Source organism: Narcine bancroftii, chromosome 1 (assembly GCF_036971445.1).
Source record: "Narcine bancroftii isolate sNarBan1 chromosome 1, sNarBan1.hap1, whole genome shotgun sequence".
Classification (NCBI taxonomy): Eukaryota; Metazoa; Chordata; class Chondrichthyes; order Torpediniformes; family Narcinidae; genus Narcine; species Narcine bancroftii.
In genome coordinates, this window is record NC_091469.1 from 36,959,994 (window position 1) to 36,983,100 (window position 23,107).

The 23,107-nt window shown below is 39.3% G+C and overlaps 1 protein-coding gene across 1 annotated transcript in view; it reads left to right on the plus strand.

The window, feature by feature from the left end:
• The first annotated feature begins 462 nt into the window (after positions 1–462).
• chrna8 (cholinergic receptor, nicotinic, alpha 8) overlaps positions 463–23,107 on the plus strand; it is a 131,285-nt gene continuing 108,640 nt past the window's right edge. The window contains exon 1 of the mRNA XM_069884150.1: positions 463–488. The gene's annotated coding sequence lies outside the window, so the exon portion shown is untranslated. The remainder of the gene's footprint in view (positions 489–23,107) is intronic.

The following is a 23,107-nucleotide window of genomic DNA, read 5'->3' on the forward strand; positions in this document are numbered from 1 at the left end:
GTTTCCTCTGGGCGCTCCAGTTTCATCCCACCCTACAAAATCGTACAGGGGTTAATTGAGGTATTCGGGCAGCAAGGGCTCATGGGCCGGAGGCGTAGGTCTAAATTAGATTTTTTAAAAGTAAAGAGAGAAAGAAGAAAGGGAAAGAGTAATGAATGACAGTTTTAAATTCACACTGCTGCTTTCATAACCTCAAAATCTCATTTGTTTCATGGACAATAGAGTCTGTCAAAGTGTAATCATGATGTGAAAGCCAATATCAGATAATGTATGAGGATGGTTGTGATGGGAGGGACTAACTTAAAATTGCATGAAAATATGTTATTTTTGTTTTGTTAATGTGTGCATATATTAAAACAGGTATATTATTTTACTTAGCATTGGACAGACTGGTACTTAAGGTGGAATATTACTGAATATGGAGGCATTCGAACGATACGCTTTCCTTCAGATCAAGTGTGGGTTCCTGACATTCTCCTGTACAATAGGTGAGATGATTTGCTTTGTCCAGTGTAATAATTACATCTCTCTGAATGTTCAATAGCCTATTGTGTTTCAATTTATTGGAACCGTGGAACAAAGAAGTGGAGCAAAGCACATAGTTGTTACTCTCTTGCATGCTTCTAACTGAGAAAAATACGTCAGTAATTGTTGTTAATAATCCAGGCCAAATTATGTTTTCTAAGCAAAATACCAGAACTTGTGTCCTGACATCCATAAGATCTATTTACTGTTAATACAGAAAAATTGTTGCAGGGATTTTTGGAAACATTAGGGGAACTTTTTCACTAGAGAGTGAAGAGAGTGTGGAACAAGTAGACATCCGAAGTTGTGAACGAGGACTCCATTTTGACAAAACACCATGTTGATAGGTACATGGATGCGAAGGGTTTGGAGAGCTATGATGTGGGAATAATAATTTGACATAGATTAGATGGGCCGAAGGACCTCTCTGTGCTATTGTGTTCTATATGTCATGTTGTAGTGGGACACTAGAGTTATAGCTCAAGGTATAATGGGGTTATACCTTGAGGATGAAAGAAGACTCTTACACAAAGGGAGTGTAATTGACACTGATTTTATTGGGTTGCAGCTCTGCACCGGGGTGTGGTTGGAGTGGGGCTAGCTGCCAATTGGTTGTCCCGGATGTGTGGGCCGGGATGATTAGATCCCCTGCGATCCGCTGGTAGTGATTGGTTGATTCGGACACTATTCCTGTGGCCTATGGGAGCGGGTGTCTCATCCCACTTGGTGTTTGCTCGATCACTGCGTTTGACGGCTGTTTCCTGTGTCGATCCATGGAGTGGACCTCTACAATGTTAAATACTGTTAATGGGAAAAGCTGTTAAGAAAAAGTGCATTTGTCACAAGTATTCAGACATCTCTGGAGATGGAAACAAAATTAATGTTTTGGGTCAAAGATCTTTCAATGGACTCTGTTGAATTTCATTGACGTAACATTGACTCTATCTAACTTAGATCCCCCAAACAGCTGATTGTTTCCGGCATTTGCTGTTTTTTGTTTCAGAAATGCAGCATCTGCAATGTTTAACATCCATTGTGAAAAGTATTGATTATTTGGATAGAACTATTTTCATAAAAGTCTAAGTGCCCTACTCATAATCATTATGTAGGTAACATGGCAATTAAATACTTGTCAAGAATAAAAGCAGAAAATACTGGAAAACATCTTTGAAGAGAGAAACAGGGTCAACTTTTCAGGTTTATTTTCTAAACAATTATGCTTCTAGATACGATTACCCATCTGTCACTCTGTTCAAAGATAGTGCCTGACAATGAGTTCTATTTTATATTTTTATTTTAAGTTTCTAGTATCGGCAATATTTTGGCTCTGCATGAAATATTTTATGGAGGAATTCCTTGTTTTATGAAGTTCACTCACAAGGCGACACCTTATTGTGAAGTGCAGGCATCTTTTTGTATTGAGATAATTGCATCCTATATATAGTGAGATGATTTCCAATATTTGTTGAAACATCTATCCTGATTCAAATACATACTGCAAAATGCTTACTTCAATTTGTACAATTGCTGTATCCTGCTAAATGACAGGGAGGTGATATTTCTCTGTTTGAATTCTTTCTGGTTAGGGTTAGGGTTAGGGTTAGGGTTTTCCTTGGCATAGTCTCCAAAGATATCCATATTGTATGTTCTGATTACTATCCCCTTATTCCTCTTTGAAAAGATTTCTGTATCAATATGCAGATAGCCCTACTGGAGAAGGGCTACACTCAACCTCCTTTTAGGAAAAAATGCTGCTGGGTCAGTGGGTGAGAACATTGGGACGTGACTATGATTCTATTACAGTTAAAGTACTTTTAGAAAACAAAAGGAATGGTCCACAAATTAAATTCCTAAATGGGGGCAATTTTGATGGCATTAAGCAAGAAATTACCACGGTTTATTGAGAGAAGCTGTTGGCAGATAAAGGGAAGTCAGCAAGTTGGAGACCTTTAAAGGTAACGTAAGGAGATTCAGAGCCAGAAAGTTCTTGTCAGAGGGAAGGGCAAGACTGGCAGGGTTGGGGAATCCTGGGTGATGAAGGAAATCAAAACTCGAGGTCAGGAAAAAGAAGGAAACAAAGGTATAGAACGCCAAGTTCAAGCGAGTCCCTCAAGAAACACATAAGGAGGGCAAATAGTGTTCTCACCATGACTTTGTGGAATTCCTCCAGATGCTCCAGTCCCCGTCCATGTTAAAAATACATCAAAATAGGGTAATTGGTTACATGGGTGTAATTGGGCAGTGCAAGCTCTTGGGCCGGAAGATCCTGTTACTGTTCTGCATCTCTACATTTAAAACAAAAAGAATGTGAGATATTCAAGATTCCTTTATTGTCATGTAATAGTGCATTACAAGTAAATATTATACGAACTTCCCTTCTGCTTGCCGTAAAGGAAAGAAAGAGTTGCCATTAGTATATGGTAGCCCAGAAGGAGCTATTGAAAGGACTTAGAAGAGCTCGAAGGGGGCATCAGAAGGCCTTGGCATGTAGGATTAAGGAGAATCCCAAGGTGTTCAATACAAATGTGAAGAACAGAAGGATGACAAGAATGAAGGTGGGGCAAATAAAAGAATAAAGGAGGCAACATGTGCCTGGAGGTGGAGGAGGTTAGGGAGGTCCTAAATGAATACTTTGCTTCAGTATTCACAAAACAAAAGGACCTTGATCAGGATGAGGTTGGAATAGAACAGGCTTGTGTGCTGGATGGTGTCGAGATTAAGGAGGAGGAAGTGTTAGATCTTGTTGAAAACATTAAGATAGATAAATCCACGGGGCTGGACATAATATACCCCAGGTTGCTGTGAGAAGAGATAGCTAGGGCAGTACCTATGATCTTTGAGTCCTCTTTGACTACATAGGAGGTACCAGAGGATTTGAGAATGGGATATTTAGTCCCCTTTTTCAAAAAAGTTAATAGGGAGAATTCTGGTTTGCAAAGTATTGGAGAAGATTCTTGAGGGGGACTAGGACATTTTGGCCTTCACAGTTTAGCGCCCACAATTTGGCACCAGACATTTTGATGCCCACAGTTTGACACTCAACATTTTGACCCAGCCCACTCATTGTCACAGCTACCTAATTCTGTCCCTCCACACTGCCTGAACCTCCTGCATTGCAGAAACTTCCTCCTCCCAGAAAACGCTCCCCAGCAAACAAGGTTTTTTTATAGCTTGTAGTGATATATTTAAATTATTAAAAACAGTCATGGAACAGTCATGGAATAATCAAAAACAATCAAAAACAATTATAACATTTTTCAACAAAAACAATCAAAATTCTGCTTTCAGACAGCTCACTATCTCTGAGTAGAAATTGTTCACTTCTGTTGTAAGTTTAGTAATTCGTAAAACAATCTCGAATCTCTTGGTCGAGCAAATTTATTGGATTGGAAGGTGCCTGATACATTTCATCGTGGTCCCTACTTATTGTCCTTTCCAAGGAATCCAGATGCGGAATGGTCCTTGGACTACCTGCGACACATCTGCCAAACACTGATTAAAAATCGTGGATGTAGCTTCTAAAGTTTCTTCAGCATGGTGCTTCACATTGGTTTGAACCTTTGATACTTCGACTGATTCAGCCGAAGAACTGTGGATGCGCTGATTGACTTCACAAATCGCTTCACCATTTTTCGTATGGATTCGTCCTTTGCACGTATTCTTACTTTTGCAATGCCAGAACAAAATTGAATCATGTCTTACTGCACTTGACAAACATATAAAGATAACCATTATAAGCAAATTTCTCTTTGCCTCTTGTACTTAAAATGCCAGACATTAATCTAATACATCAAAGTTTCCATCAAGTGCACTGTGAGATGACTCAAAACGGAAATAAACCCATCAATTTCACTTAAATAGTGATTAATTGTATTATAAGTGATTATTTGTATACTATGTGATCATTTATCACTCTATAAGCACTTAATTAGTGATGATCACGTGATAAATCACATGAACCTAAGTAATTAATTGTATAAGAGATTATTTGTTTGATTATTTAATAAGTATAACAATAAAGATTTGCCTGGGGGGAAGAAGTTTCTGCAAGTCGGGGTTTCAGGCAGCGGTTTCTGAAATGCTGGGGTTTCAGGCAGTGCTGCAATGCTGTAGGGAGCCGGGTTAGTGCCAAACATGAACCTAAGTATAACAATAAATCCCAAAATGTCTCTGAAATGCTGCAACGCCGGGGGTTGCCGGGCCAGTGCAAACTGTGGGTTCCAAAATGTCCGAAAGGCTACAAAAGTCTTTTCTTTTTGCCAAAATGTCCATCATCAAAATGCTTGACCAAAATATCCAATTCCATTCTTAAGGATAGAATATATGAGCATTTGGAGAAGTACAGTCTACTCAACAATAGTCAGCATGGCTTTGTGAAGGCAAGGCCATGCTTCACGTGTCTAATTAAGTTTTTTTGAGAAGGTAACAAAAGAAATTGATGAGGATAAGGTGGTAGATGTGGTCTATATGGATTTTGGTCAAGCATTTGACAAGGTTGCCCATGAGAGACTCGTTCAGAACGTCTTGAGGCATTGAACCCATGGAAGTTTGGCTATGTGGATAAAAAAATTGGTTTGCAGAGAGAAATCAGAGAATAGTAGTGGAAGGAAAGTATTCTTCCTGGAGGTCAGTGACTAGTGGAGTACCACAAGGATTTGTTCTGGGACCCCTGCTCTTTGTGATTTTTATAAATGACCTGGACGAAGGGGTGACAGGATGGGTCAATAAGTTTGCAGATGTTACAAAGGTTAGAGGAGTTATGGATGGAGATGAAGGTTGTTGAAGGTTACAGAAGGATATAGACAGGATGCAGAGTGGGGCAAAAAAGTGGCAGATGGAATTCAAGCTGGATAAGTGTGAGGGGTGATGCATTTTGGAAGGACAAACCAGAAGGCTGCCTCTAGAGTTAATGGTTGGTTACTTGTTGTGGTCCAAATCCATAAATCCATACATCCATCAAGGTTGCCGGACAGGTTGATATAATAGTTCAGAAGGCTTATGTGATGCTGGGCTTCATTAGCAGGGAGATTGAGTTCAAGAGTTGAGAGGTCATGTTGTAAATCTAAAAATCTTGAGTGAGACCAGATTTAGAGTATTGTGTTCATTTCTGGTTACCTCATTACAGGAAGGATGTGGAAGCTATGGAGAGGTTGCAGAGGAGATGTACCAGGATGTTACCTGGATTGGAAAAAAAGTCTTATGAGGCAATATTAGCAGTGCTGGGACTTTTTTCTTTGGATCATAGAAGGATGAGATGAGACTTAATAGAGATCTACAAGATTATAAGTGGCACAGATAGGGTGGACAGCCAGTGTCTGTTTCCAAAGGCAGGAATAGCAAACACCAGAGGACATGAGTATAAAGTGAAGGGAGGGAAGTTTAGGGGAGACATCAGGAGTAAGTGTTTTATGCAGAGTTGTGAGTGCCTGGAATGCCATGATGATGGTGGATGCTGAAACATTAGGGGCATTTAAGAAACTCTTAGCAGACACATAAATGAAAGAAAATTAGAGGGTTATGGAGTAGGGAGAGTTTAGTACTTTTTGTATAAGAAGGAATATATAGGTTAGCACAACATCGAGTGCCAAAGGGCCTGTACTGTGCTGTAGTGTTCTATGTAATCTGGCTACAGTAAGATAAAGAGAAGTCAAAGAGACTCCCTTCAGAGTCATTGAATGTCCGTGGATTCACCTCTAGTGCTACTGTATCCTCAGTAGACTCACAGACTCCTGTTCGATTTATCAGCAACCTGAATTCAAACCTCTGACACAATCAGGAGGCCTTTAGCCCCCAAGGCCTTTGGCACCCTCTCGAATCCATGTTCTGATATCTGGTTCCCTTGTGCCAGTCTCCAGCATTCCTCAGGCCATGCAGGTCCCTTACCACAAGTCACCTGCACTCTGTGCGGGTCATTCAGCTGCTGAGCCCTTGCTGGCTTGCTGCTGTAGTCACAGTCCTATCAGATCATCTCTGATTCTCCATCTCAGCAGGGAGTGTCCTCCCCATTTCTGTTGCTCTGCGCTGGTCCACTGCTCCCTGGAGTCTGCAACCCCTCAAGGCCACTGCCAGCACAGGCACCGCCTTCTGGGGCACAAATCTCACTGTTGCATGATTTTTAATTAAAAACACGGTCGGGTCCTTTAGCAGGCCATTTAAAACCTGTATGGAGGCACCAGCGTTCGAACCAGGTGGTTGAAGTCTTTGCAACAATGCTGCATCTCTGCTCTCCAGGGACTGCACCAGCGCTGTGCTGCCATTACAGAAGCTCCAGCAGTACTGCCATTTATCCCTGGCAGATAAGGAAAAGATAAATCCAGAAATATTTTATGTATATTAAAAGCAAGCTAGGTAAGTAGGAAGTAATTCATTCCTCTTAAATATCAGTGTGGTCATCTGCAGGATGGAGATGAGCAAGAGCTTCAATGAATGCTTCTCTGTATTTACCATTTAGAAAGTCATGGAAGCAAGTAAGTTCAGGGAAGAAAAGCGTGATGTCCCAAAATCTATTGCTATTACAAAGGTGAAGACAGTAGTCTTGAAGCACATAAATGTAGATGAATTGCAAGTGTTGATCAAGTGCATGCTGGGATGTTGTAAACAATTGGAAATTGCTAGACCCCTGGCAGAGATTCTAATTTCATTATTAATTGTGTATGAGGTATTGGAAGGCAGGTGGATGTCTAATGTTGTGACTTTATATTTAATAAAGACTTCAAGGACAAAACAGGGAACAATAAGCTAGTGAGCCTAACACCAGTGGTAGGAAACATACTAGAGAGATTGGATCTATCTGTATTTGGAAAGGCAGGACTGATGAGGTAAAACAATGGAAGGTTGAATTTAATCCCAATGAGAATAAGATCGCTAATAAATTATAAGATAATAAATCACCACTATTGCAGATTGCCCAAAGGTTTATGATTTCCATTTAAGGCTTCCAGGTGATTTATGATTTAAATTTATTATCGAATTTTTCACAATGATTAACAACCATAACTGTATTAGGAAACTGTTTTCAAAACACAAATATTTTGATTTTACTGTTTCAACAGCTGAGTACACATTTTAAGATAATTGTTAAGACAATTAGCTGTATTAGTGTTATGTCCTTTATTCCATTCAAGACTAATCACATGGATATTAATGGATACTGAGTAATTTGGACACAGCATTATCAGAATGATTTTTAAGTTCAGATCCATATAAAACCTGCCTGTGAAGACCATGAGAATAAATAAAATTGGAGCAGTTTATAACCACCATCTGGTCACTGTAGATTAACTTCACAGTAATTCTCCCTGTTTTAGTTCAATATTATGTGTTGGTTTCTCTGGGCCATGCTTACAAGACGACACACTTTTGGTTGGTGCTCAATATTGCATAGAGTAGAGAATATTTATTGACATCAAGGGCTATAGCCCAATGCAACAAAAAAACCCTGAAAATATATTAGCAACTTATTAATGGAAAATTCAGCTATAATGAAAAATCAGTTTGATGATTTGACCATTCTTGGCTTTGTCTCTGCACTTAACAGAATGTTAACCTTGCCACCACTAGTCACCAGTGGCTCACTGATTTTCAAGTCTTAGTGGAAATATATTGACGCCAGATTTTAGTTTTGTTGGATTTGCATGTAACATAATTGTTTTTAAAGAAGCAAATTAAAATCTGACCAGATTGCTGAACAGCTAATCCATTCTCCTAGATCTTACTTATTCCTGTGGATTGTATCTGTTAGAATACAAATAAAAAAGAATAATTCATATGATTTCAGTAAAGACTTTAAAATGCAGAATGTACAAGAATCACAAATAACAGGGAAGAAAATAAAACCTTGAATAAATCCTTTCCTGTGTGTTAATCTCTCAAATAATTTAACATGTCAGAGATGTTTTGAGATATAATTTCTCCCGTGTACTTTTCCAAGAGCCATTTAAAAAATAAATAAAAGCATCTCCCTAGTCCAGTGAAATGGCTTCTCGGTCACAGTTCTGCAAATAATGAATTCATTCAAGCTTCGAGGTCATAGATACGGGTTAAGGGATTGGAGCTGCAGAGAAATTTCATTGCTCAGTGATTTCAAGTTGTTGGCTTCTGGCTGTTCAATCAAATTTACGAATGTAACAGCCACAGCTGCTACCATATATTCCTTGTAATCAAAAAGAAAGGACAGAAACTCAGTAAATTAACTAAGGGACAAAAAGGAAAGAAGGACTTGTAAATTTCATTGCCTTAACTGTTAAAGGATCTTGAGATCATCTAAGATTGTGAAAGGTTCTAGAAGAATGCAGTGTTGCTCTATCTTAATTAAGTGGTTGTAACAGCTTATCACAAGCCTTAATAAAGCACGTGATGTTTTATTTGGCTTTGATTTTTTTTAAATATATTTTTGTAAGCACATTGAGTCCCAGGTTCACTGTTAGGAAACTGTTCACGGAGATGTTCCAGAGCCTAGCGAAATGAAATAGTCGAATAAACGTGAGGGAAACCAGGGCTCAGAATTGCTCAGGACTTTGGTTACTGTGGATCTAGACTGTCCCAGGCCAGAACTTTGATTCAAAACACTGACGTTGGATAAATCTAAATTCCTACATTCCAGCACATTTTGATGCAATGGAAATCTTCATCTGATGTGGTGATTGAAAGGTTGCTACAAGATATAGCCTCAGCTTAAGGTGCAAAACAATGAAGGACCAAGTAGAGCAGGTGCCATACAGATGCAGTGTTATGAGTATAAACCTTATGTCAGGTGCTGTCCATGCAGAGTTTGCATGCTTTTCCTGAAAATGCTCTGGTTTTATCCTACACACCATATTCTTTAGGGTTGATTAATTGCCCATGTAAATTGTCCCTCACGTAGGTGAGCGATGGTATCCAGATTAATTAATGGGAATTAGGGAAAAATAGGTTACAGGGAAGCTAGTGAGATTTCAGATTTATTGCTAGAGGGCCTACATGGCATCATATACAACTCTGAGATTCTTTTTCTGTGGGTGAGGCTGAATTACCAATAAACTGGTAGTGCAAAAATATTGCATTCAGTGTATATACATGTAAACAAATGAAGAACTGTAAACAAACCAACTGTGCAATATAGAGAGAATAAAAAATCAATAAAGTGCACAAGTAAGTATCCTTAAATGACATTGAGTTTGTTGTTGAGGAGTCTGATGGTGGGGGGGTAGCAGATGCTCCTAAACCTGGTGGGGCAAGTCTTCTGGCACCTGTACCTCTTTCCTCATGGTAACAATGAGAACAGAGAATTTGCTGAGTGGTGTAGATCCTTAATGATTGCTGTTGCTCTCCAATGGCAGTGTTCGCTGTGGATGTCCTTGAAAGTAGGGAGGGTTTTTCCTGTAATCTCCTGGGCTGTTTCCACTGCCTTTTGTAGGGATTTATGCTCAGTGGAATTGGTGTCCCCATACCAGACTGTGATGCAGCTGGTCATAAAACTTTCCACCACATCTGGAGAAATTTGCAAGGCATCTGGCGTCATAACAAACCTCCGCCAACTCCTGAGGAAGGAGAGGGGCTGACATGGTTTCTTCAAGATGCCTTTAGTGAGTTTGGTCCAAGAAATATCCTCTGAGATAGTGATCCCAAGAACTTAAATTTGCTCACCCTCTTAATCTCTGATCCCCCATATTTTTAATTTCAATTATCAGGGAATCTGAAATAACAGCAAAGAGCATTTAAAATTCAGTTGAGAAAGGAGACAAGGGTTAATTTAATGCCTTGTCTTAAATGTGGCCATAGTGCGATAATCACCCTTTACTGAGCTTAATGGTATTTTTGCAGTAGAATTGTATGTGAACTTAACTGACTGGCTGAGAGTGCCTTTAGGCAGGTAGCAACATGAATTTTAGGCTGCATACTGTATATGCATCGGAGAGAACAGATTTGACAACTGTGCCCCATTTTAACTCTGCATAAAGAGTGCATATCAATACTAAATTAACTCAAGAGTACTAAGGATTTTCTGGTGCATTTTCCAAAGTAGTGATTAAGCAGTGATTTTTAATCCATGGGTCAGATAGTACGTACAACCTGGATATATCATCAGAAGTAATTATCTATAATCTTAGCAACATCAGTTGAAAGGATTATAAGGTGGACAGACCTCTTGGTCTATGTGAATTAGGGAACCAACGATAAGTATGACAGATCAATGCAGAAGCCAGTAATGTTGCAATTTATACAGGCATGTTAAGGAACACCTCATGCAAATGTCATTCTGGAGCCCTGTATGAATAAAAAACTCAACATTTGCAATCCAAGAGATACAATTATCATTCACAACATTTGACCCAGTCACTTCTAACCATATTCATTAAATGATTAGTTCCTTGGCAATATAGATTTTAAATCAGTCTTGACTGATTGTAATTGATGAACCAATGAATGATTTGACTTAATTTGCAATGTATAGAACAATATAGACTGGGAAATGATCTGTTTGATACCAAGGATAAGAAAATTGCCATTGAATAGTCTATCTTGTCCTAAAATTGAATATTGATTTAATGATTTCACTCAAGCTTTCTTTAAAATATAATTTTCCTCAGGGGAATGTGAAGAATCTGTCAACATTGATTAAAAATTTACATTGCGAATGATCAAATCACTTGATGGTTATTGTAACCAGATCACAAATGTTATGAGTTTAAAATTCACCTTGACAAGTTGAAGTTATTAAATTAGTACATTGACTATTTTAAATAATTAACAAAAGAATGAATGCATTAAGGAGAATTATTTTTATTAGTGAGAGACATTATAGCTTGGAGCTTACTTCCTGAAGGGTTTTGAACAGATTCAAAGACAACTGTCAAATGGGATAGAAACAAAAAATGCTCCGAACACTTGGCATGTCAGGCAGGGTCTGTGGAGAGAAAGAGAACTAACATTCAAAGCAAAGATTCTTTATCAGAAATGAGAAAGGTAGAAAGTAAGTTGTATTTTAATTACAGAGAGGTAAGGGAAAATAGATAGGACATATTTAAGAGAGGAAAACCTTTGTTGCTGTTGCGTTAACAATTAAGGTGACGATGTTCTAGTTAAGGGCATTTGAATGAAGGGTCAATGGTTTGGAGTAATTGTTTCTCTCCCCAGAAATACTGATCGATTCCAACCTTTTTTTTTAATTTCAGTTTTCAAATTCTCATTTTCTAAGCGAGTTGGTTTGATACTTGAATGGAGGGAGAAAAATAGGGAGCTAGACAAAATTTTGATGCTTTTTTTTAATATAGTCAGTCGAAAGACAAAGGTTTGAATGATCTTTGAAAGCTCACATATCGTAACAAAACTTCGCTTGTTCCACCATTATCACCCAGGGAATGGAACCTACTACCCTCATTCAGTCAGATCTACATGTTAACACAGCTCTACATTAAGTGGTCTATTCTCAATCTTCATGGAGGTGACCTAACTCGTTCCATTTTCTCAGCACCACTAGGAATTGACAATTAAGTCCATTGAGAGAGCATCACACGAGCCTCCAGAATAAACTTACATTAAAATTTGTGGATGTTGGGGGAATATCAGCTTTTAACAACATGGACTTGGATATAATGATATGGTTAGAATACCTGTGGGAATATAAAATTTTATCCACATGAATTCTGGACTTTCAGAAAAGAAAGAGGAAGACTGGCAGCAAGAAGATCTTTTTAAAAACAGCAGCCATCCTGCAAGATAAACTAATATATGCCAGAAAAAAAAGAAATAACTCAGCAGGTGGAAAAATGTTACTTTTTTCCAAATTATTTTTAACAATGTAACTATTTTCAAAAGGCTAAAAATGGGAGACTCCATTTATGATAAATAAAATACAGCATCTCCTATTGGAGATTGAGACAGCATAGGCAGGAGAAGTATGTGTAGGGGAACACTTCGGGTCTAGTGATCATAATGCCATTAGTTTCAAGATAATTATGGAGAAAGACAGGTCTGGCCCTCAGGTTGAGATTCTAAATTGGAGAAAGGCCAATTTTTATAAAATGAGAAAGGATCGAATTAACCTGGATTTTGCTTGGTTCTTTTCTGGCAAGGATGTGCTCGCAACTGGAATGCCTTTAAAGGTGAAATTTTGAGAGCCCGGGGCTTGTATGTTCTTGTGAGGATTAAAGGTAAAGTTTAACAGGGATAACGAACCTTGGTTTTCAAGGTAAGAAGAGAGAGGTGTATAGCAGGTATAGGCAACAAGGAGCAAATGAGGTACTTGAGGAGTAAGAGGGAAATCAAGAGGACTAAAATATGACATGAGGTTCCTTTGGGAGACAATGTGAAGAAAAATCCTTAGGGTTTCTACAGGTATATTAAGAGCAAAAGGATAGTTAAGGACAAAATAGGTCCCCTTGAAGTTCAGAGTGTTCAGCTACATATGGAGGCAGAAGAGATGGGGGAAATCTTAAATGTAATTTTGCATTTAGGAAATGGGTGCAGAGTCTAGGAAAGTGAAGCAAACAAGCAATGTGATAATGGAACCTCTGCAAATTAAAAAAGGGAAGATACTTGCTGTCTTAATGTGAATAAAGATGGATGAATCCCCAGGGCCTGACAATGTATTTACTCAGATATTGGGGGAGGAAAGTACAGAAATTTTAAGCCCCCTGGCAATACATTTAAAATGTCCTTAGCCAAAGGTGAGGTGCCAGGGGATTGGAGGGTAGCTCAAGCTCTTACATTGTTTAAAAAAGTCTGCAAAATTAACACAGAAAATGTGGTGTGCCTGATATCAATAGTAGTGTTGCATTTTGGAAAGATAAATCAAGGTAAAACATGCATGGTTAACAGTAGGGCACTAAGGAGTGCAGTAGAATATAGGGATTTGAGAATATAGATACATAATTTCCTGAAAGTGGCATCAAGGTTGATCAGATGGTCAAGAGAGATTTTCGTAGATTGGCCTTCATAAATCAAAGGATTGAGTTTTGGAATTAGATGTTATAGTAACATTATATAAGACATTGGTGAAGCCAGGTTTAGAGTGAATTCAAGTAGGCTTTGATGTTAGGTGAAATACAAACCAAAGGACTTAGGCTAAAGATGAAAGGGGAGAAGTTTAGGGGTGAAAACACACTAAAATGCTAAAGGAACTCAGCCGGTCATGCAGCATCCATATGAGACAAATATGTGTATATTGCTGATATTTCAGGCCTGAGCCCTTCTTCAAGGAACAAGCAGAATGAGTTTAAAAAAAAAAGGAAATCTCAGAATACAGACAATGGTGGCTGGAGGAGGAATCCAGACCAACAAAAGATGTTAATTGAATATAAGGGGAGAGGTGAGAATTGATGATGTCTGTTCTCAAGAAGACAGGGAAAGGGAGAGAGACAGAAATGTCACCCTGTTGTAGGGTTCCCAGTCGGAAGATGTTGTTCCTCCAATTTCCAGATTTCCAGATGTCATCAGTCTGCAGTGTATGAGACCATACACTGGGAATAGGGTAGGCTATTCAAATGGGTGGCCACTGGGATATCCATGCTATTGTGGCAGACAGAGCTGAGGTGCTCAACAAAGCGATCTCCCAGTCTGCATCCAATCCACCCATATCTAAATTTTAAAATGTAATATATGGGTCACAAGCCTGAAGATACATCCATGAATGGAATTGAAACTATCTAACATGGGAAGACAAGGGAGGAACCAAACAGATTCAGGAAAAGTGGCACTGGTGAAGCAGAATGGTTGTGCAGATCTGTGTAAGTAAATGCTGTCAACAGGATATGCTGATAATTGCCAATATGAAGTTATTTGATGTTTAATTATTTTTGTGATGAAGAATAGCATTGCTCAAAATGGAAAAAAAATTCCTCCAGGATATTTACTTTATCCCTAAATACACTGAGGACAACAAAATCTATTAAAAATGTACTTGCACACTAATTTTGGGGCCCACATTTGGCGAAGCGGTTAGCTCAACCCCTTTACAGTGCCAGCTATTGGGACTGGGGTTTGAATTCTGTGCTGTCTGTAAGGAGTGTCTATGTTCTCCCTGTGTCTGCGTGGGATTTTCCCCGAGGAGCTCGGCTTCCACCCACCATTTGAAATGTACTGAGGATGTAGGTAATGGGGTGCAAATGGGTGGCACGGGCTCTTGGGCCGAAATGTCCTGTTACAGTGCAGTATGTCTAAATTTAAAAATTTACATTTTTTAAATCCATTTGCAAATATTTAACTGCGAACATTTCACTGTTAAACATAGAGTATTTATGGGTTTCTTCTTTTTGGAATGCATGTCGGTGTCATTGCCAATAATATATATATCCTGTCCCAGGTTGAATTCACTAATTGTTTCTCATTTGATTTCAATAGTGGAGAGTGGGATTAATTTTTAATTCCGTGAATATATTTAAATGTCTCAAGGCTTAGATTAATTTTTAATTGTTTGAACATACTTAAATGTTTTTAAATATATCAGGTGCTTAACCTCTGAAAAAAATCTTGGATATTTGAACAATAATTTATCATTTTTTATCAACATTGACAGTATTTGACTGCTTTGAGATTCCCAACTTTAGAAGCACAATTTAACCTAAGAGCAAAAATTTGCATCATTTTTTTTCTTGACAGGATTTCGTCCATCTTGCCAAACCCCTAATTTTGCAATCTGTAAGGTAAAACATCATGAGATGGGAATGTGTAAGGAGTTACCCTGTGCAGGGCTGTAACAAGAAGGGGAGGTGTCCTTGTACTCCTGTTAGGTAAAACATCATGAGATGGGAATGTGTAAGGAGTTACCCTGTGCAGGGCTGTAACAAGATGTGAATGCATCCTTGTACTTACAAGATAAGAGAGACATTGATGGATTGAGAGGCAGGAAGCTAGCAGGGAAAGGATAGCAACAGTTTTAGTCATTGGACAAGTAATGATATGATGATGTTCTAAGCACGTATCCAAGGGTATAAAAAATCATCATTTTGCTGATAACGGCAGAATGCATTCTCCGACTAACATTGTTAGTTGCAAGTGTTACAATCCGGTAATAAAGAACAAAGAACCCTGATTTCGACTCAGTCTGGTGTTTGTCTCACTCATTCATGAACAAAGCAGACCTAACAAATCCCATTGTAATTTGGGTCACAAAGTACAGGGTTTTGTTACAGAAAATGTACTGGATGAAGTCCATACTTGAGCAGCATAAGATTGTTCAGTTTAGTTATAATAAAATAGTCATATTAGTACAATTTAAACTCAATTGGTAAATAAGGATACAAAAGTAAAATGCAGCAGTGGCTGCAAGTCTGAAATAAAATCTCAGTGGATGTGGAACATATGCTTCCTCTTAGAAAGTCTGAATTTGGGATCATATTTTAAATTAAGGGACTACCAACTTAAAATGAGGCGCTTATTTTTCTTCTTAGAGGTTTATCAATTGTTAAAACTGTCTTCTTCAAAGGGCAATGAAAATGTCTGAATACTTTAAAGCATTGATAGAGAGATTCTTCTAAAGTAAAGGGAATGGATGGTTATTGAAAGCAGTCAGAAATGTGGAGTTGAGGAAACAAATCAGAGAAGCTGAATGGTTTACTCTTGCTCCTAATTAATATGTTCATGTCAAGCACAGGCAGCTCATCGTTGACTGCAAATTCTGGATCAATTTTTTTCAGATGAATCATTAGCCAGATATATTTATTTGTTTCTGCCAACATATATTAATAAAAACTGGCTGCCTCTTATGGATTTTGCTTCTCAGTATTTATCACAGCCATTAAAAGACTCAACTGAAAAGACAAGGATAAGTCCGAATGGATGGGAAATGCAATTGGAAGGTTATAAAATAATCTGGAGGATTTTATTTCCCAAGGGAAGAAGTCAGGGTTAAAAAGGGTTGATTGAATCACCAATTTGAAACATCAAACAATTCTTGTCTGTAATTTATGTCTACCACTTATCTCTTCCTGTTCATAATGCAAATTTTTCTAATAATGTATTTATTTGATAGCCTCAAATGTGACAGGAAAGGGTTAATAAAAAGCAAGGAAAGCAGTTTGATGGGGAAAAAGGGATACTAGGAAGAAAGATTTGTTATTCAGGATAAGCCTGAGAATTTTGCATGATACAATTTGGTTATAGACACGTGATTAAATTGAAACTATAAAAGGAATGCAAAAATAAAAATGCAGCATATGATGCAAATATAGAATAAGGCTAGATTATGCTGGAATCAATCAGCAATTCATGCAGTATTCGTGGAGTGTGGAACAGAGCATAAATTTAAGAATAATAACTCTTCACTATAATGGTAAGGGATTTCTGATTTAATTTAGCAGAATTACATATAGAGAAAATGAACAGCTAACTAGTTTATTATTTTGGATAAGAATTCATGCAGCATTGTTAAGAGGAACATTTCTTTAAAAAATGTTTTAGAGAATCTTTCTTGAGGGAAAAATATGTTCATCTCTTATATTACTAGAGGATAATGGGGTTGCAGAGTTGGCATAGCGGTTAGCACAATGCCTTTACACAACCAGCAAATGAGATGAGGGTTCAAATCCCATGCTGTCTGCAGGGAGTTTGTACATTCTCCCCATGTGTGCGTGGGGTTTTCCCGGGGGCTCTGGTTTCTTCCCACCATTCAAAACATACCTGGGATGCAGGTCAATTGGGTGTAAATTGGGCGGCAGACTTATGGACCAAAATGGCCTGTTACTATGCTGTATGTCTAAAAAAAAAAATTTAAATGTGTGGAATTAAGATACAACTTGAGTAAAAAAATAGGTCTCCAAATTGAAGAGATCAAATTTCTAGGAAGCTGGAAATGAAGCATGACTTTGGTAAAGAATAGTAGAATTCAGTAAATGTATGAACATTACTATTTTAACTTCCCTAGGAATCACAAATAAGAGAAATGGAAAAGGAAAGTTAAATAGTTCATAAAGGTAAAGAATAGTTCTGAGGATGTTCTGGGCCTTTGAAAAGAGAAACAGAACTAATGTTGCAGTTGATGATCCTGTAAAATCTACTTGAAAGTAGGAAAAACAGGGAAACACTGGAGCTAAGTTGCAGCCTCATTGAATGAGAAATGAAATGCTTGAAATTCAAGAGACCATATTGTCATATAGAGACAATTGAAGGACAATCAATATAATAAAATCAGTTTACTGTGTCTGAATTCATCCTGGAGCAGTCTTCATTTTGCATCACAACTAATTAGGGAAGATGAATAAATTAGATGTGACGTATCGTTTGCTTGGAGTCAAGTTTGGTGGAGTTCAGAAACGTGAAGCAGAAGATTTATTTGTACCATATGATTTATCTGAGGGTGTTTTTGAAAATGGCAGAGTGGAGGAGGAGGGAGAGCTTCAGTTATACCTGAGGCTTGTTAGTGTCTAGATAATTCCGAAAAAATGGAAGTCGGCCATCCTCTGCTATTTAAAGCAAGACCATAGGCAAGAATTGATAACAACTGACTTGGAACATAACTGGACCTTTGGGGAAGATAAGAGGCGGCCCCGTGATATGGCAGTTTTTGGTGTGCTTCACAGCTGCTGCTGTGATCCAGAAGCCGTGAAGCACACAGACCACTTTACTGGTGTCTCTGTGGATAAATTGTATGTAATTCAAATTTTCAACTTTATTCACCTTTAAATTAGTTATCATTCGATGTGACATATGGATTTGTGTACATAGATTCCATACAGTAGGCTACTCTGGAAGATTAGATTGCATGGGATCCAAGGTGTGATCATGGAATGGATGAAAAATTATTGGCTTCATAGAAGAAAGCAGATGATATAAAAATGTCTGGTATTGTATGTAGTGAAGATGGTTGCCAAAGAAAGCAGCAGGATCTTGATCAGTTTGGCAGGCGGGCAGAGGAATGGGTGATGCAATTTAATATGGAGAGATGTGGGGTGTTACATTTTGGGAAGTCCAACATGTGAAGGATGACATAGTGAATGGTAGGGATCTGAGGAGTGTTATAGAGCAGAAGGGTCTATGAGTACAGGTACATAGAACTTTAAAGTGGTGAGACAGGTAGATAGGATGGTCATAATGCTTTGGGCACATTGGCCTTCATCAGTCAGAGAACTGAGTATAAAAATAGGGAGGTCATGGAGAGGTCCCATTTGGATTATTGTGTTCTGTTTGGTCGTCCTCTAGGAAAGATGTTATCAAGCTGGAGAGGTTGCAGAGAAGATTTACAAGGATGTTGCCAGACAGAGGTATGGGGAGAGGTTGAACAGGCTAGGTCTTTATTCCTTGAAGTGCAGGAGGATGACTGCTGATCTCGTAGAGGTATACAAAATCATGAGAGGAATTGATTGGGTGAACGGAGAGTCTTTTCCCCAGAGTAGTGGAATCATTGACCAGAGGACATAGTTTTAAGGCAAGGGAGATAGATTTAACAGGAACCTGAGGAAGAACTTTTTTAAGAAGTGGTGAGCATATGGAATGGGCTGTCAGAGGAGGTGTTTGAACAGATACTACTGTAATGTTTTTCAAAAAATGAATGGAAAAATGGATAGGATGGAGGAGTTTAGAGGGATGTTGGCCAGCTGCAGGCAGATGGGATAAATGTTTGTAGGACATTTTGGTTGGCGGAGGCAAGTTGTGCTGAAGGGCCTGTTTCATGGTGACTTTTTGGCCTGAATATTCTTTTCCCTGTCAAATAAAGACAGGTCTCAGTAAATTTTCATTGAAAAAGATTTGATACATGCCATAACAATTCTAAGCTGTAAAAAAAGGACTGTCATATACTGTTTTGAAAATTCTGTTCTATTAAAAAATTAAGACAAATCCTGGAAATGAATGCACCTGAGGAAGAACACTCAGCTGTTGGCTACTTCGTCAAATGTTCCTGATATTCTGTCTAACAGCAGCCACTTGCAGTAAACCAATCTACAGCCTTCTGGACTTGAGAGAAATTCTTCTGATTTTCCTTTTGTTTTTCTTCTGGTTTTAAACTGAATCTACATCTCCTTATTAGCAATCTGCCAAACACCAGAAACAATTTTCTCCCCAATAATTACTTGAAGAACTTTCCAAATTTTAATATTGTTCTTGGTACATCTCTTGAAGGACTCCAGGTAACATTGGCTCGCTTCTGACGAGGGTTTACAGGGGATCAGGGTGGCAGTAGAAGGGGAAGGGCAGAGTTTTAAAGATGGTTTTAACTGCATGCTTGCCTTACCACTAGGCAGAACAGGTTTTAGACGCCCATGGAGAGCATCAGGTCTCAGTGCAAATATGTCTAACACCAAAGGCCAGAAGAATTAGAATCATGTAATGATTGATCAGGTGCTAGCAAGCCATCATTGTAAATGCTAGTTCCCAACCTTTTTCTTTCCACTCACTTACCACTTTAAATGATCCCTATGCCATAAGTGCTCTGTGATTATTATGGGGTTGCTTAAGGTGGCATGTGAATGGGAAGGGAAGGTTGAGAATCACTGATCTAGACCTAATTCTGACTGAAATATTTTGCTTAAGAAAAATTGTCATTGGCCCATTTCTGTTTGAGTTATGAAACCATGCACACAACAGGTCAATTAAGTACAATTAAAACAGTGGTTTTCAAACTTTTTCTTTCTACCCACATACCCCCTTAAGCAATTCCTTACTAATCACAGAGCACCTATGACATAGGGAATACTTAAAGTGTTATGTGAGTGGAAAGAAAAAGGTTGAGAAACAGTGAGTTAAGGTGTAACATTGGAACCCTATCTGGTGAGCTGATAAATATGGGACTGGAGTTGTGGAGAGTGTTTTTAGCTCCTACCTTCTATCTGTCATAATGAAAATTACTGCACAGAAACAATATTTCACCCAACTGATGTATTCTGCACAAGCCTTCTGCTTCCCTTTCCCATCTTAATAAGCAGAATGCTATTATTTCTACCTATGTCGTGCATTTACCTAAACACATTGATATAGCAGCCTCATCTCTTCTATGTTGAATTCTACATTTTCACATATGGTGAAAGAAGGTTCTCTTAATTTCCTTATTGAATGAATTAGTGACTATTTAAAGTTCGTGCCCCCTAATTTAACACCCACACGCTAGGTAGATACATTTAAAGAAATGAAATATGCCCCATTCTATTGCTGCCAACATACAGTTCTGCTGCTTCTATGATCAATCTGTCTTGCACTTTCCCCAATATCTCGGTACTTCCTTTAAAATCTGGAGACAAGAACGGAGTAGAGTACACAACTCCTTTCATATTTTTACTTAACAATGTTTCCATGGGCTTCAGACAGTTCAGAGGATTTCCCAAGCAATTCGTCTTCAATCTTGAGTCTGGACATATGCTGTCAGAGTCATTCAACTGTGCAAAGCATCACAAATAAGCCTGACTCTCTCTGCACTCATTCCACATACACTGACCTTTACACTCTTCATCACTGACCAGCAGCCACAAGATGCATCCCTGAAAACTTTATCAGAGAGGCTGAGTACAGCTGTCCATGAAACATTCACCCTTCAGCTGTGATGCACCATCCATAATTATAAAAGATTGAAGTTGTGGAACTGATAGGCTTTTATGAATGATAGACTGGAACATCTATCAACCTCATTGACTGATCAAGGCAGAGTGGAATGGGAAGCATGCAAAGGGCTATGGGTAGGATCAGTCTCAGGAGACATGTCCCGTCGACAGCGGCCAATCATAACATAAAAGTGGTTTACTACATTCACCCACCATTTTTAAGAAGAGTCCTGCGGGGTGAGAAAAAAAAATGAAACAAATACACATTTATATATTTTACAGATTAGGTCTGTCGGGGTCTCCTTTACCGCAGCAAACGACATAGTAATGGTTGGGGCTGTGCCATAGAGCCCTGAGCAGCTTGTGGGGTTGGCCTGTTGTCACCGGTTACGGTTTGTCAAGGGGGAGGAGCAGGTGAGGGGATAAGGGAATGTGGTGCTGGTGCATCAAGGGTGACAACAGTAGCCAGGGGTGGAGAGTGTTCAGCCACAGACTCAGGGACTCCTAAGGTAGCAGTGGAGGGGCAGGGGTGGAGAGTGTTCAGCCACAGACTCAGGGACTCCTAAGGTAGCAGTGGAGAGGGGAGTGTCTGTTGGTGCTCAGTGGTGGTCAGAGGGGCACCCTTTGGTGCCAGATCCCAAATTGAGACTGTGTCCTCGTGCCTTTCAGAAAAAACAAGATAGGCGTACTGGGGGTTAGCATGGAGGAGGCAGCTCTTTCAACCAGTGGGTCAGTCTTAGATTGCCTGGCATGCTTTCAAAGCAGGACCAGTCCTGAGCAGGTCAGCCAGGTGGGTAGTGTAGTCCCCGATGCAGATTTCCTAGGGAAAGCAAACATCCGTTCATAATAAGTGTTGTTAGTGACTGTACATAAAAGATACTGGATGAAGTGGAGTGAATCTGTGAGGATTGCTTGCCATTGGGACATAGGGAGACTCCATGACTTCAGTGCCAGGAGGATGGTTTTCCAGACCGTGGCATTCTCCCTTTACACTTGCCCATTTCCTCCAGGGTTGTAACTGGTGGTCCTGCTCATGGTGATAACCCTGGCTAGCAGGTACTGCCACAGCTCATCACTCATGAATGAGGTCCCCTGATCGCTGTGGTTGAGGCTGGGGAACTCAAAGAGTGTAAAGACAGTGCGGTGGGCCTTGATAACTGTGGCCCTGGTCATGTCGGGGCAGGGGATGGCAAAAGGGAAACAGGAGTATTCATCAATGATTATAAGGAAGTAGACATTCCAGTTGGAGGAGGGAGGAGCCCCTTGAAATCAATGCTTAGGTGCTGAAAGAGGTGGGTAGCTTTCATCAGGTTTGCCTTGTCCGGTCAGTAGAATTGCGGTTTGCATTCGACCCAGGTCTGGCAGTTGTTAGTCATTGTACAGACTTCCTCAGTGGAGTGTGGTGGATTGCAAACTTCAATAAAATGGAAAGACCTAGTCACTTCTGGGTGACAGAAGTTATTATGAAGGATCTGCAGTCTGTCCATATGGACACTGGCACGTCCAACGGGATAGAGCATCCGGGGCTTGTTAAGTTTGCCAGGCCGGTATAGGATGTCATAGTTGTAAGTGTGTGATAGTACAGATCTATCACCAATGTACATAGTGTATATAGTTACTGTATCTAGACTGTACTTACAGCGATTGGCTGAGAGCTAAGCCACACCTATTGTCTGGGCCTTAAAGGGTTGTGTCCCTAGCCAGGTCGGATCATTCCGGACTGGTCGGCCACCTGTGAAGAGCTCCAGTCTTTTGCTAATAAAAGCCTTGGTTTGGATCAACAAGTCTTTGGTTCTTTCGACGAGCTCTACAATTTTATTAGCAAAATAATTTTTTTGAATGGGATGGAGTGTTTAACTCGGCCAGAAAAACTTGATATCGACCCACAGTCAGCTACAGCCTTCAAAGCCTTTAACCTCTGGCTGCTGAACTTTGAAAACTTCCTGAGACTCATTGAGGTGGAGGATAACCAGCGTCTAACAGTATTGCTGTCTATGGTGTCCTTGAGAGTCTACGAGAACATCCAGGATGAGGCCACTTACACCGCAACCATAAAGGTACTGAAAGGACTGCATGATCAACCGGTGAACAGAGCTCATGCCTGGCTCGTGCTTGCGTCGAGGAAGCAACAGCCCGGC